Source organism: Pan troglodytes, chromosome 5 (genome assembly GCF_028858775.2).
Source record: "Pan troglodytes isolate AG18354 chromosome 5, NHGRI_mPanTro3-v2.0_pri, whole genome shotgun sequence".
Lineage (NCBI taxonomy): Eukaryota > Metazoa > Chordata > Mammalia > Primates > Hominidae > Pan > Pan troglodytes.
The window spans coordinates 14,113,727-14,129,519 of NC_072403.2; the positions used below are offsets into that span (position 1 = coordinate 14,113,727).

The 15,793-nt window shown below is 43.9% G+C and overlaps 2 long non-coding RNA genes across 3 annotated transcripts in view; one reads left to right on the forward strand and one right to left on the reverse strand.

The window, feature by feature from the left end:
• Positions 1–1,439: 1,439 nt before the first annotated feature.
• Positions 1,440–15,793, forward strand: part of LOC129144390 (uncharacterized) — an 80,427-nt gene continuing 66,073 nt past the window's right edge. Inside the window, exons 1-2 of the long non-coding RNA XR_010157544.1 lie at positions 1,440–2,280; positions 3,739–3,845. This is a non-coding gene — a long non-coding RNA (uncharacterized LOC129144390). The remainder of the gene's footprint in view (positions 2,281–3,738; positions 3,846–15,793) is intronic.
• On the reverse strand, positions 2,073–14,048 carry LOC104006709 (uncharacterized). Of its 2 annotated transcripts, none has more exons than XR_680598.5 (4): positions 13,966–14,048; positions 13,419–13,575; positions 4,239–4,467; positions 2,073–2,905 (listed from the first exon to the last, which is right to left on the reverse strand). It is a non-coding gene; the product is annotated as an uncharacterized LOC104006709 (long non-coding RNA). The 2 variants fall into 2 exon arrangements; XR_001718236.4 differs by having other exon boundaries at positions 2,407–2,905; positions 13,411–13,575.

Sequence of the window (15,793 nt, forward strand, 5' to 3'; positions counted from 1 at the left end):
GTCGAGACGGGGTTTCACCATGTGGGCCAGGCTGGTCTCAAACTCCTGACCTCAGGTGATTCGCCTGCCTCGGCCTCCCAAAGTGCTGGGATTACAGGCGTGAGCCACTGCGCCTGGCCCCTCTGAGGTTTTGAGCAGTTGAGAGGCAGTGTTAGGGGTCCTTGTTTATAAAGCTGGTGGAGCCTGAAGGCTGGGCTGGAGGAAACCTGGTTTTTCAGTTTTATCCTCACTGAAGAAACGTACTAATTTGTGTTTGAAGGAAACTTAACTTAGTAATACACCTTTTTCTAGATGCTACTAGGCTACAGTGATCCCTGGGCAGCTGAGTACAGGATTACACTTACAAAACTGTAAAATTTTATTGAGTGCGGTATTGAGAGGTGACAGCGTGCTGGCAGTCCTCACAGCCGTCGCTCGCTCTCGGCGCCTCCTCTGCCTGGGCTCCCACTTTGGCGGCACTTGAGGAGCCCTTCAGCCCACCGCTGCACCCTGGGAGCCCCTTTCTGGGCGGGCCAAGGCCAGAGCCGGCTCCCTCAGCTTGCAGAGAGGTGTGGAGGGAGAGGCGCGAGCGGGAACCGGGGCTGCGCACGGCGCTTGCGGGCCAGCTGGAGTTCCGGGTGGGCGTGGGCTTGGCGGGTCCCGCACTTGGAGCAGCCGGCCGGCCCTGCCGGCCTCGGGCAATGAGGGGCTTAGCACCCGGGCCAGTGGCTGTGGAGGGTGTACTGGGTCCCCCAGCAGTGCCAGCCTGCCGGCGCTACGCTCAATTTCTCACTGGGCCTTAGCTGCCTTCCCGCAGGGCAGAGCTCAGGACCTGCAGCCCGCCATGCCTGAGCCTCCCACGCCCTCCATGGGCTCCTGTGCGGCTTGAGCCTCCCCGACTAGTGCCACCCCCTGCTCCACGGCACCCAGTCCCATCGACCACCCAAGGGCTGAGGAGTGCGGGTGCACGGCACGGGACTGGCAGGCAGCTCCACCTGCACCCCGGTGCCAGATCCACTGGGTGAAGCCAGCTGGGTTCCTGAGTCTGGTGGGGCCTTGGAGAACCTTTATGTCTAGCTCAGGGATTGTAAATACACCAATCGGCACTCTGTATCCAGCTCAAGGTTTGTAAACACACCAATCAGCACCCTGTGTCTAGCTTAGGGTTTGTGAATGCACCAATGGACAGTCTGTATCTAGCTACTCTGGTGGGGCCTTGGAGAGCCTTTGTGTCCATACTCTGTATCTAACTAATCTGGTGGGGCCTTGGAGAGCCTTTGTGTCCATACTCTGTATCTAACTAATCTGGTGGGGATGTGAAGAACCTTTGTGTCTAGCTCAGGGATTGTAAACGCACCAATCAGCGCCCTGTCAAAACAGACCACTGGGCTCTACCAATCAGCAGGACGTGGGTGGGGCCAGATAAGAGAATAAAAGCAGGCTGCCGAGCCGGCACTGGCAAGCCGCTGGGATCTACTTCTGCGCTGTGGCAGCTTTGTTCTTTCACTCTTTGGGTCCCCACTGCTTTTATGAGCTGTAATACTCACCGTGAAGGTCTGCAGCTTTACTCTTGAAGCCAGAGAGACCACAGCCCACTGGGAGGAACAAACAACTGTAGACACGCCGCCTTAAGAACCGTAACACACACAGCGAAGGTCTGAAGGTCTGCAGCTTTAGTCCTGAGCCAGCCAAACCACGAACCCACCAGAAGGAAGAAACTCCGAACATATCCGAACATCAGAGGGACCAAACTCCAGACGCGCCACCTTAAGAGCTGTAACACTCACTGCGAGGGGCTGTGGTTTCATTCTTGAAGTCAGCAAGACCAAGAACCCACCAATTCCGGACACAGTATCTTATCAATTACTGTGCCCAGCGCACTAACGGACATTAAGTAACGAATAATCAACAACCTGAAGCTTGTTGCTATCATAATTTCACTGAAGGGAAAAATTGGGGCTGATAGAAGTTAAGTCACCTGTTCAAGGGTAGAGCTAATCAGCGGCATGTTCAAATATAGGGTTGTTTCTGTAATTTTGTAGTAGTCTATTTGCCCAGAAAGGCAAAGGAATATTAATTTTAGAAAAGGCTGCACCGAATTCTGCCACCTGTGCAGGTAGCCTCCCTCTGGACTCCAGATGCCACTGTGATTACCCCATTCTGACCCACTCTTGGAGCTTCCTGTCATCAGCCATCCATTCTCTTCTCTGTCTTGGTTCACTCCTGAAGGCTTCCTGTGTTATCCTAATGTGCGCCCTAATGTACACAAATCACTTTCACAGACAGTGTCATGAGTATGAGGTGAGCAATTCATCAATGTCAACATATCTTTGATGAACGGTGGTTTGTCTTTGCAAGGCCTGAAAGAGTCCAGTGGATTTCTATTTGCTGTGGCTTGCTGGGGATTGAAGGGATTATGGTTGATGTGAGGTTTGAAATTCAACCAGTTTATTATTAGTGGGGGCACATGAAGTTTGAAAATCTTGGTTGTCTTGATCTGTCTTTTTTTCCTTTTCTTCCTTTAATCTTTCCCTCCTTACCCCTTCCCTCCCCTCCCCTACCCTTCCCTTCCCTTTAAATGTAAGGGGAAAAGGGCACACCGGTCAGAAATGCAATGAGCTAGTTGTTGGTTTTTGTCACAATTATTCATATGTCCACTTCTATTTTTTCCCACTTGATAGTTAAACCAAACATCTAGTTTTTACTGCCTTCTCAAAATACATAATTCATTTAGGTTCAGTGTACTTATTGAGTGACTATGTGCAAAGCATTGTACTAGGTGTTCTAGTACTAGTGTAAAGAATAATTCACATTCAAATGGAAAGATGATGACTGAGTGAACAAAATTTGGGATGTCTTGCCCCTTGTGTTTTTCACGTAGATGTTGGTTACTTCAAATGACATGAACAAAGGTCCTCATGTAAAGCTGGAGGAAAAACAAAGAAAGTCAATTGCTTTAAGCTATGGTTGGTAGTTGGTAATTAGTAACACTAATTACAGCTGATACGAAGACTACAATAGATTTGTTATAAGTACCTATAATTCCCCTTTATCATGCTTGAATTATATTCCATGCAGCTTGGATAGCTTACAGTTGCTAAAGGCTCATGTATAATATACCTACATCTCTAGACATAACACTCCTTTTTGTCAATCTGGGAAAGAATATAGTGAGGATTGACAATTATATTGTTATGAAATGAGCCATCTTTTCTCATCCTTGCCAAGTTCCCTTTTTCGGCTGGCCCTAGTGGCTAGGGAAAAGTCTGAAATAGTGATTTTTCAGTCCATCCTTTGAGTTTGAAGAAGCATTGCTATTATTATAAATTTATCCTAGGAAAATTAAACAAAATAATAGCTTCATACAAAATTAAGCTGCATAAAATTTCCTTGTCAGATGAGAACAGGCTGAGGATTGTCTTTATTTTGTTTTGATGACTGTGTGTGAGTGTGTGGGGTTCTTTTTCCTTTCCTGGAGCTGTATCAGATTGTGGGTCCTCAGATTTTAGGCTTCTCATAAAAGGCAAGACTTATAAAAAATCTTGGTGAACTTTAGACTAGAATGAATTTCATGTTTTGGGTAACCTTGGGATTTTGGTGGAGACTGGTTTGGGATAAGACTGATGCTGGAGTTGTTGTAAACACCTAGAATTTTTGTCTTTTTTTGATCAGTGACTATATTTCTTGTTTCTTGTTGCTGCTGCAGCAAATTACCAGCAACTGGGTAGCTTAACACAGCAGAAATTTATTCTATCACAGGTCTGGAGGCTAGAAGTCTGAAATCAAGAAGTCTGCATGCCCGTGCTCCCTCCACAGGCTCTAGGGGAGGATCCTTCCTTGCTTCTTCCAGCATCTGGTGGCTCCAGGTATCCCTTGACTTGTGTGCACACCACACCAGTCTCTGCCTCTGTGATCACATTGCTTCCTTCTCTGCAGCCTATCTCATATCTCCCTCTGTCTTTCTCTTATAAGGACATGTGTCATTGGATTTAGGGCTCACCCATATAATCAAGGATGATCTAGTCATCTTGAGACCCTTATCTTAATCACATCCACAGAGAACCCTTTTCCACATGAGGTCCCATTCATAGGTTCCAGGGATTAGAATATGGACATATCATTTTGGGAGACTCTATTCAACCTACTATAGCGGTTTTCAAACTTGTTTTGAATCAAAGGAAGAAATACATTTTATAGCATAACCTAGCCCATTGTACACAGGGAAATAAATAATTTCACAGAACAGTGCTTTCTCTTACCGTGGGAGATGTGTTCTGTTCATTTTCATTCCATTCTATCTTATTGCATTCGATTCCAACAAAATCTTGTTTAATAACCACCTAAACAGATCTGATGATCCATCAATGATGTTGCCACCCACAGTTCTGGATCTTAGATGATACTGGGTTGTATGAGAACGTCTGGACTCTGTGCACTGGGGAGCACTGCTTTGACTTGGATTCCTTAGGGCCGGCTGCACTGAATTGGCTTTGAAGGAGTGGATGGGAGGTTGAAAGGTGTTATCAGAATGTTGCATTATTTGATGACATCTTAAATACATTAAACACAAATCACCAAAATTTACTGACATATTTTCATGCATCAGGCATTGTGTTAGATATGAGAACCAAAAAAAAAAAAAAAGATGAGAACCACAAAAATGAATTACTCAAACCCACTCCTCAACATTTCCTAAATTTTCTTTTATGTTGTACCATACAAATGATTTTAGGTATACATTCTTAATCACCAATTTATCTGCCAAGGCAAATAGCTGTAAATGTCCACTTATTAACTTTTCACTTTTACTTAAGTACTCGAAATACAGAGTCCCACCGAAGCACTTAAATTCATACTTTATAAATTGTTTTAAGAGGATTTGGAGGCAATTAGGAGAAAGCCATTTCAGAGAAGATGCTAATCTGAATTTCTCATAATTGTGTGGACATTTTAAACACTTTGCAAGTGAGACTATAAATGTAAAAGCAGCGACCAAAAAGTTCTGCTTCATTTCAAGCAGGTGACGTAAGAGAACTAAAATCCATGATTAAGAAAAATGAAATTGTATAAATTATAGCAGAAGTGCCTGTCATCGCCTGCTAAAATGCCTCCGGGGGTTAGATTAGAAAAAGAAAATTACTTATCTGTAATTCTTATTCTCTTTAGGTAGCAATTATAATAGATATACACTCTTGGGTGTAAGTCATTGGTGTGAGAACCAGGAGTAGACTCGAAGTCAGCTAAAGAATTATAACCCTCAAGGAAGGCGTACCCTGGGACGTCAAGGGCAAAATGTATGTGGAATGTCATTGCCCCCGAATATCATTCCTATCTGACCATTGAAAAGCGCAGGTGAATTTGGTCCCTTGGAAGAAAAGAGTGGCTGAGTGGATCTATTATTATTATCATCGTATATTAAATGTAAAAAGGTCTAGCCGCAGGCAACATTTGCGAGTTGGGTCTACTCATTTTCTCTGTGCCTTTCTGCCTACTTTAGGAATCCAATACCCACTTACTCGCCATCCCCCTCACTCTGCTCTTAGGAAATACCTCATTCAATTTATTTACACCAAAGCCAAGGCATTCACAGTAGCAAGAGCCTTGGAGAGGGAATAAGAAGCCACAGGCCTGCCTGCGGCTGGCTTGGCCACCCATTTATTCTGAGATACCAGGTGAGCCATGTTAGCTCTCCGAGTGAGCTTCCGTGTCCTCATTCATATAATGGCGGGGTAGAACGAGGGAGCGCATTTCTTTTGTTTTTTCGGAGACGGAGTCTTGCTCCGTCTCCCAGGTTGGAGTGCAGTGGCGCAATCTTGGCTCACTGCAACCTCCGCCTCCTGGGTTCACGCCATTCTCCTGCCTCAGCCTCTCGAGTAGCTGGGACTACAGGCGCCCGCCACCACACCCGGCTAATTTTTTTGTATTTTTAGTAGAGACGGGGTTTCACCGTGTTAGCCAGGATGGTCTCGATCTCCTGACCTCGTGATCTGCCCGCCTCGGCCTCCCAAAGTGCTGGGATTACAGGCGTGAGCCACCGCGCCCAGCAGAGGGGGCTCAATTTCTAGGAACACTTTCATCTCCATGATTCTAGGTAAAGAAGACAGGACAATTAAAAATAGGCTAATTTTAGGGTAAACTTTTAGGCTAACGATGATACCCTTGAATGTGGCCTTTAAACTTGGGAAGAATTGACATTGAAGCCATAGAAATGAAGACTAGCTTGAGGCATCCATTGGGACCCAGGCAGGTATTTGGTGGGATCATGTTTGTTTGATCTAAACCTTTGTGGCAGCTACACAAAAACCCAAGACTGGCCCTAAATGCGCCTGCGTGTAACTTGAGTTGAGACACAATTCGCCTAAGAGCCCCTGGGTAAGGGAGCAGTTTCTGAAGCTGCCACTGGGGCAACATTAGTGCGAGAAGCAATCACTCCTGAAGGGTTACTCCAATGTCTGAAAGAACAAGGGACATTCCCAGCAATGGCTGCGTCATTGCTAAGGAGCAACTTACACATGGGAGTGTTTCTCTTTTTATTTCTTTTTAATGTGCGCAGGGACTAGCTGCTTGTGCCTCTTTGAACATAGGGGCAGAAAAAGGAATTTCATTCTTTTCTCTCTTTCTCACACCAGTCTACGCATTCCTTCTCCTCTGAGGCGATTCCAAGCCAAATGGAAGGGAGAAGTACTAGGAGGCCTTGCCCAGGTTTTATATGGTTTTAAAGGGAATGAAAGGTTTTTCTTTGGGTGGGAATGACCAGAGGTTTGCAGGGGTATGTGCTCCTGTGACCCATCACCTGCTTTGGCTTATAGTCCTAACTAGATGCACCACTAACCAATTCTCCTATCTGGACCCCTGCTAGGGACCCCCTCAGCCAACATAGAGGTACTTCATATGCATGTTTGAGATTTTTTGTAGTGGGGCATGAGTGCGTATGGCTCAGCTGGGTCCCCCCTGAGCTCACATCCTAAGAATTCAACATTGCTCTGTGGCCTAAGGCCTGTGGACCTGGGCACGGAGGCCAGAGGAGTGCACTTATCACAGCCCAGGGAAGTTTTGTCCTTTTCCTCCGTTTATCCTGCAATTTAAAGGCCAAACACTGATAAGAGTTAAAGATACAAAAGAAAACAAGACACTGTGCTGTCTTCAAGAATGTTATTGTTTGGGCTGGGCGCGGTGGCTCACGCCTGTAATCCCAGCACTTTGGGAGGCTGAGGTGGGTGCATCATGAGGTCAGGAGATCGAGACCATCCTGGCTAACATGGTGAAACCCCATCTCTGCTAAAAATACAAAAAATTAACCGGGCGTGGTGGCGGGCACCTGTAGTCCCAGCTACTCGGGAGGCTGAGGCAGGAGAATGGCGTGAACCCGGGAGGCGGAGCTTGCAGCGAGCCAAGATCGCACCACTGCACTCCAGCCTGGGTGACAAAGCGAGACTCCATCTCACAAAAAAAAAAAAAAAAAAAAAAAAAGAATTTTATTGTCTGATGGCGTGAGGACATTTCCAAATCAGAACTCTGCAAGATTTGGGGTTGACCCAAACATAAGGTCATGCCTGGCGCCACACTTGCTTTTTCACTGTTTCCAATGTCCCTATTGTGACAACACACATAGTATGGTCTTGTCCAGAAAGTGGAATCATATGCAATTTTGGAAAACTCTAAACAATTATTAATTGTTAATACATTGTTCAGGGGAGTCAGAGCCATCCCCAGGACACAACTCTTTGGAGCAACAACCCTTGACCCTCATGCCCTGACCCTGAAGCCACAGGAGGCAGCAGGAGATGGGACATTGAGTGGGATCCAGAACATTTGCCTGTTCCAGTTGCCCTTTTTCTATCAATATCTATCAATATTTTCTCACTTCAAATGACCTGGGATGTATGCCTTTCTGGAGCATAGTTCCCTGGAAAATACACTCATGAGTTCCTTAACTATAGGAAAACCTTCTGAGAAATGCATCGGTAGGCAGTTTTGTTGTGTGAACATCATTGAGTGTGCTTGCACAACCCTAGCTGGAACAGCCTCCTAGGCTAAATGGTACAGCCTATTGCTCCTAGGCTACAAACTTGTACATCAGGTTACTGTACTGAATACTGTAGGCAATTATAACACAATGGTATTTATGTCAAAACATATCCAAACATAACAAAGATACAGTAAAAATACAGTTTAAAAGATAAACATGGTATACCCATAGAGGGCACTTACCATGAAATGAACTTGCAGGGCTGAATTGCTGTGGGTGAAACTGTGAGTGATTGGTGAGTGAAGTGAAGGCCTAGGACATGACTTCACACTACTGTAGACTTTACAAACACTGTACAGTTAGGCTACACGAAATAATGAATTCACCTTAGCTTATTGTCACCTTTTTACTTCATAAATTTTTAAATTTTTTTAACTTTTGACTCTTGAAATAACACTAAGCTTAAAACACAACCATATTGTACAATTGTCCAAAAATATTTCCTTTCTGTATGTTCTTATTCTTTTTTCTACTTTAAAAATTTTTAAATTTTTTCCTTAATTTTGTTGTTGTTGTTGTTGTTACAAATGAAGACACAAACATATATGTCAGCCTAAGCCTACACAGGGTCAGGATCATCATTATCACTGTCTTCCACCTTCACACCTTGTCCCACTAGATGGCACTTGATCAAATATCACTTTCTCCTGGAAGCTGACCCTAGCTGCTTCAGGTCTTCAGGGGCAGTGACAGGCAGGGAGCTGTCATCTCCTATGATAACAAGTGCCTTCTTCTGAGATCCCTCTGGAAGGAACTGCCTGAGGCTGTTTTACAGTTAGAGTTTTAAAAATAAGAGGCTGGGTGTGGTGGCTCACGCCTGTAATCCCAGCACCTTGGGAGGCCAAGGCGGGTCGATCACCTGAGGTCAGGAGTTCGAGACCAGCCTGACCAACAGGTGAAACCCCATCTCTACTAAAAATTCAAAAATTAGCCGGGTGTGGTGGCGTGCGCGTGTAATCCCAGCTACTCAGGAGGCTGAGGCAGGAGAATCACTTGAATCTGGGAGGCGGAGTTTGCAGTGAGCAGAGATCATGCCATTGTACCCCAGCCTGGGCAACAAGAGCAAAACTCCATCTCAAAAGTAAAAGAAGAATGAAAAGTATAGTACCGTAAATACATAAACCAGCAACATAGTTGTTTATTATCACTATCGAGTATTCTGGGCTGCACATCACTGCATGAGCTAGACTTTTATATGGCTAGCAGCACAGCAGGGTTGTTGACACCATCTTTGCCACAAACACTGGAGTCATGCCCTGTGCTTTGATGTTACCATGCTTATGACGTCACAAGGCAATAGGAATTTTTCAGCTCCATTATTTTACAGGACCTCAGTCATATATGTGGTCTGTGGTTGACCAAAACATTGTCACATGGTGGCTGAGCGCAGTGGCTCACTCCTGTAATCCCAGCACTTTGGGAGGATGAGGCGGGTGGATCACTTGAGGTCAGGAGTTCGAGATCAGCCTGGCCAACCTGCTGAATCCCCATCTCTACCAAAAATCCAAAAAAAATTAGCCGGGCATTGTGGCACACGCCTGTAATCCCAGCTACTCAGGAGGCTGAGGCAGGAGAATCCCTTGAACCTAGGAGGAGGAGGTTGCAGTGAGCTGATATAGCACCACTGCACTCCAGCCTGGGTGACAAGAGTGAAACTCCATCTCAAAAAACCAAAAACCGAAAACAAAAAACATTGTCACATGCTGCATGACTCTACCACATAAACTGAGTAAACATGGATGTCCTGTATAGGAGATGGAACTCTACTGTAAGTGACGTGAACTCTACAGATCACTTAGAGAGGTCATGTCCTCATCTCAGCTGGAGAGCATCTGCTGTGGAGAGGACCTGGCTGCTTCCAGACCTCTCTGCCTGACCCCTGACTCTTGATGACCTGTGTCCTCAGAATGACCAGGAAGGCTTGACACTGAGCAGAATCTCTAATTCACCTGAGATTGATTTGACAATCTCATCCTTTGTGTCACTTCAATTTGCAGATCGTTCCATTATTGGCAGCTACTTTTCTTAACTTTTTCCAAGTTGCATTTGATAAATTTTTTCATTCATTCATTCATTCTCTCATTCACTCTCTCAACATATATTTATTGTATGCCTACTTCATGCCAGATACTCTTCTAAGTGTGGGGGATATAGCAGTGAACAAAAAAGACAAAAATCCCTGCCTTCATGGAGCTTACCTTCCAGTGGGGAATGATAGGCAACAAATAACAGTAGGAGTCAATGATGTTAGAAGGTAGAAGTCATGAGTATCACTGGAGAATAAAAAGCAGGATAAGAGAGATGGGGAATGCAGTGGGAGGTGTAACAATTCCAAATGAAGTGGCTAGGGTCAGCTTTCATGAGAAAGTGACATTTGATCAAGTGCCAGAAGGAGGGGAGCCATGTGAATGCTGGGGGAGACCTTTGCGGACAGAGGGAGTGGCTGGAGAGGTGGGAGACTGTGTGGTCAGTTTGAAGCACAGACGTGTCCTGTGTGGCTGGACAGAGGATGGCAGAGGCCCAGAGCGGTGAGCTGGTGTTCGCTCACAGATCATTGAAGGCTTTAGGGGTCATTGGGAAGGCTTGAGTTTTCCTCTGAGTAACATGAGGAGATCTGGGAAGATTTTGAGCAAAGGCGTGACATGTCTTGATTTGTGTTTTTAAAGGATTGCTTTGACTACTATTCATTTTTAACCAGAATTCACCTGAAAAACCTGTGGGAGTGAAAGGTGGTGGGCAGGGCCCTGGAGGGAGCGGCAACACTTTAGAGGCAGGTTTATGCAAAACTTGCTCAGAGAATGGGGTGCAAGAAGTCTTCATGGAAGACATATAAATTTGTCCTGAGCATCATTTTAAATAAAACTTTGTTAATTTTGAAATATAGCACACTTAAAGAAGAAGGTGCATAAATCATAAATACGCTGCTTAATGAAATATAATAAAGCAAATACTCCTATCACCATTGCTGGGGGTCCAGAAATTGAACATTTGCACAGCCTTAGAGGCTCCCGTGTGCCCCTTTCTAATCAGCTCCCAGCCTACTCCCCAAAGGCAACCGGTTTCCAGACTCTCATGGTGGTCACTTCCTTGCTTACTTTATCTTTTACCATCTATGTGTGGATACTGATGCCCTGTATTTTTGCCTACTTTGTTGGGTGTCTGGCTTCTTTCTCTCAAGTTTATGTGAGTGACTCATCCAGGTTGTTGTTTGAGGCTGTGGTTTGTTTTCATTGCTATACATTTCATTGTGTGACTCTCTTTCAATTTTTTTCACCTATTCTACTGTTGACAGTTATTTGGATTGTCCCCTGCTATGAATATCCTTGTACAAATCTGATGTCCACATGCAGCCATGTCTGTTAAACCTATAACCCAGGACTAGAGCTGCAGGGTTGTAAAGTATATAGATATATTCATCTTTAGCAGATTACATTAGTTTTTTTGTTTGTTTGTTTGCTTGTTTTTTTGAGACAGAATCTTGCTCTGTCTCCTAGGCTGGAAGGCAGTAGCGCAATCATGGCTCACTGTAGCTTCAACCTCCTGGGCTCAAGTGATCTCACTTCAGCCTCCCAAGCAGCCGAGTAGCTGAGACTACATGTGTGGGCCACCAGGCCTGATTTTTTTTTTTTTTTAGAGACAGGTTCTTGCTTTGTTGCCCAGGCTAGTTTCAAACTCCTTACCTCAAGGAGTCTTCCCACTGTGGCCTCCCAAAGTGTTGGGATTGCAGGTGTGAGCCACTGCGTCAGGTCAGATTCTTATTATTAGTAGTAGACTATCTCTTCCAGAATGATTGTATCAATGTACACTCTTTCCAGATGTGTGTCAGAATTATCCTTGATATATATTCTTGTCTATACTTGACATGTTACTCTTTTTAATTTTAGCGATTCTGCAGGGTATATAGTGACACCTCAAAAAGTGGTTTTAATTTGCATTTCCTGTGTTACAAAGGAGTTACACACCTTTTCACATATTTATTGTCCATTTGCATAGCCTGTTTTGTGAAGTCTTTGGTAAGTCTACTGCTTATTTTCTATTGGCGGATCTTTTTCTTGTTGATTTGTAGGGTTTAAAAAAATTCAGGATATGAACAGGTCATGAATGACAAGTAGCCTGTCTCTCTCTGGCTTAGCTTTTCATTCTCTTATTGATGTCTTTTGAAGACCAAATATTCTTAATTTTAATGTGGCCATATATTTATCAATCTTTTCCTTTATGGTTTGTGCCTTTATGTTTTATTTTAAAAAATCTTTCTCTTGTTTCTATATTATCTTATAAAGTCTTTCTATTTTGCCTTTCACATTTAATCTAGAATACAACTGGATTGATTTTTATGTATGATATGAGGCAGAAATGCTCCCTTCCACTCTCCCTTCCTCCTCCCTCCCTTCATTCCTTCTTTCCTCCCTTTCTTCCTTTTTCTCCTTCTTTTCTTTCCTCCCCCCCTTCCTTCTTTTCTTTCTTTTTGAATTCTTTCCTCCCTGCTCTTCAGTGTCATCTCTACCATAAATCAAGTGCCTATAGATACATGGGTGATTGTCCTTCAGATTTCATTCTAAACTAGCTCATTTGCTTTTTCCTTTGAAAGAAAAGTCTAAACACCAGAAGTCTGACAGTGGTTCTCAAATTTGGCTGAGGTTTGGAATGATGAAGATACAGAAGCCTGGGTCCCACCTCCAGGGATTCTATCTAGTTGGGCTGGGACGTGGTCTGGTCATCAGGATCTTTAAACCTCTCTGATGGGCAACTATGGCTGAGGCTCAGGGGAAAGGAAGACAGGGAGAGCACACTGTTATCATTATGGTTGCCCCATAAAAGGCAGGATTCCTGGTGAAGGCTGAATTCCAGATCATTAACAAATAACTTTTTAGTATGAATGTGTCCCAAATAGGGCATGAGACATACTTATGCTAAATAATTACACGGTGTACCTGACATTTGTATTTAACTGAGTGTTCTTTCTCTCTCTCTATAAAACTATTATATATATATATTATATATATAATATATATATGAAAAACAGTTATATGTGTATATATATATAATATACATATATATTTATACATATATTTTTCGAGACAGAGTCTCACTCTGTTGCCCAGGCTGGAGTGTGCAATGGCGCAATCTTGGCTCACTGCAACCTCCACTTCCTGGGTTCAAGTGATTCTCCTGCCTCAGCCTCCTGAGTAGGTGGGATTACAGGTGTGCACCATAATGCCTGGCTAATTTTTTTTTTGTATTTTTAGTAGAGACAGGGTTTTGCTATGTTGGCCAGGCTGGTCTCCAATTCCTGACCTCAAGTGTCTGCCTGCCTGCTGGGATGAGCCACCATGCCTGGCCTGTGTTCTATATTTTTATTTGCTGCATCTGGCAATACTTGTTATCAAAAAATGATTCCTTACATGCTGACCTTGTTGGAACCACGGTCTTCAAATACCGTTCATCTTCCCCACTCCATCATGGTGCTGTGCAGGGCTGCTCTTGTTGGGTTGATTTCTCCTTATGTCTCCAGCTGCCTGAGTAGCTGCTGACTATTCCATGAAACAAAATACTCAGAACTGGACTACCTGGTGGCATTACAAAAAAATGTCACTTGCCTTAATGGGGTTTCAGACTTAAGAAGGCAAATTTAAGAATAAACAATTGGGGCAACATTCTTTGGAGAATGAACAATGAAAAGACTGACAGAAAATGAAAAACTGTCATAGAAAAATGAAAGACTGACAGAGCAAAGATTCACAAAGTCAATGATTTATACATGGTACAATTAAAACCAACAGAGGGAATCATGAGCACCTTCCTTCTCATTTTTCTGGACTAGACTAAGTGAAGTAGTTTAATTAGTTGGGTGATTCATAGATAGGACGGTGTCACAGATGGTCAGTTTGTAGAAACAGACAACAGAACCTCCCCCTTCCTTCCCATGTCTGTAGATGTATGCATGCCCAAGTCTCTACCATCACTGAAGAGTCTGTCCTTCACTGCTCAGCCTGGCAGGTGTTGCTCTTGAGTCCCTTGGAAGGTTCTAGAAGGAAAAGACCTCTCACTCCCCAACTTGGACTGTCGCTATTGTGTGATCATGAGGCTTAGAATCCCTCACAGCAGTAGTTTTGCTGCTGGGTTGTCATAGTATCAAGAAATTATTCCACTCCCACGTTTTTTGGGGATTCCTGACTCTTGCTAAGCGCTGAAATGCCCACTTATTCTCAACTTTGAGAGATTATGTTGTCTTGAAGGCAGAAAAGGGTACATGTATGAATAAATGGTTGAGGCTGAGTTCATTATACTGGTGGCGCTTTTTTCAGAACATTGTCCCTTTCTTATAGCATCCTATTTGATTTTAACAGTAACCCTGCCTGCTGGGTAAGTAGGGCAGGCATTACTTCCCTTCCTTTACAGATGAGAAAATAAACTCAGTACAGGTAAATAATTGCATAAAGTGATACAGCTAGTAAATGACAGGTAGAGAACACAGGTCCTCTGGCTCCTAATGTCTTGCTTTTTCTAGTATTAATACTCCCTGACAGAGCACTACCTAAATTTGCGTGATCCTAACCACCATTTGAAGATCTTGTTCAAAATGTGTGGATTCCTAAATCCTTTCCCTGACTATTCTAATGCAGTGAGGTTAGGGTGGAACTCAAGAGTTTGTAATCGAAAGACTGACCTCAGCAAATTAGCAGAGACTATTGTATTTTAAAATTATCATTGGAATTCCCTTTTTTTCCTTTTTGAGACAGGATCTCACTGGGTCACCCAGGCTGGAGTGCAGTGGCGCAACCTCGGCTCACTGCAGCCTCAACCTCCCTGGCTCAAGCGATCTTCCCATCTCAGCCTCCTGAGTAGCTGGGACCACAGGTGTGCACCACCACATCAGGCTAATTTTTAAAAATTTTTTTGTAGAGACAAGGTCTTACTATGTTGCCCAGGCTGGTCTTCAACTCCTGAGCTCAAGTGATCCACCTGCCTCGGCCTCCCAAAGTGGTGGGCCCAGATATGGGCCACCATGCCTGGATTCATTAGAATTCCTCATTAAAGTTCTGGGGATCCCAGCCACTTTGGGAAGCAGCACAAATAAATTTAAGTGGAAATATTTGCTACGTCTTTTGCAAAAATTGTTGTTATTTATAGTTAGCTTCTCAAAATTAAGTTGCCAGGTGGAAACATAAAAGTGACTAAATTATTGTCCATTTGTTTGGACAATAATTGTTTTGGACTTGTTTGACACCAAAGCATGTCTACTTTTGGTGTCAGTGGGGACTAATTGAAGAAGAGGTCTCTCTCTTTTAGGTTTTGGTCAATTTAATCCATTTATCTAATGAATGTTTACTGAAAATCTATAATATACCAGGTACTGTGCTGAACACTGGAGTTAAAGAGTTGGATGAGACACAGTCCTTAGAGAGAGACTGATAGTTTACTAAGTAGACTAACATGCAAATCTATAGATTATAATACATGTGATTGATGGATTAATAGGGATGTGGATTCCATGTTCTGGGAGCACAGAAGAAGGAAAATTCTGCTCTACTGGGGTCAAGACAAACTCCACGAGATGAGGCAGGGTCTTGCCTTGAGTTTTCTTGGATGTTGATGAGCCTCCAGCCTTCACTCTGTATTGTATTGACAACTTCGGGACCACTCATCCCTTTCCTGTGGGGCCAGCTCAGAAGACAAATATCATTCAAAACTGAAGTTAAATGGCTGGTGCCTCCCAGCCTGCTGGGTTTCCCACATCCATTGCTTCCTAGGGAATACCTGAAAATGAGGTCAGCACGAACCAGG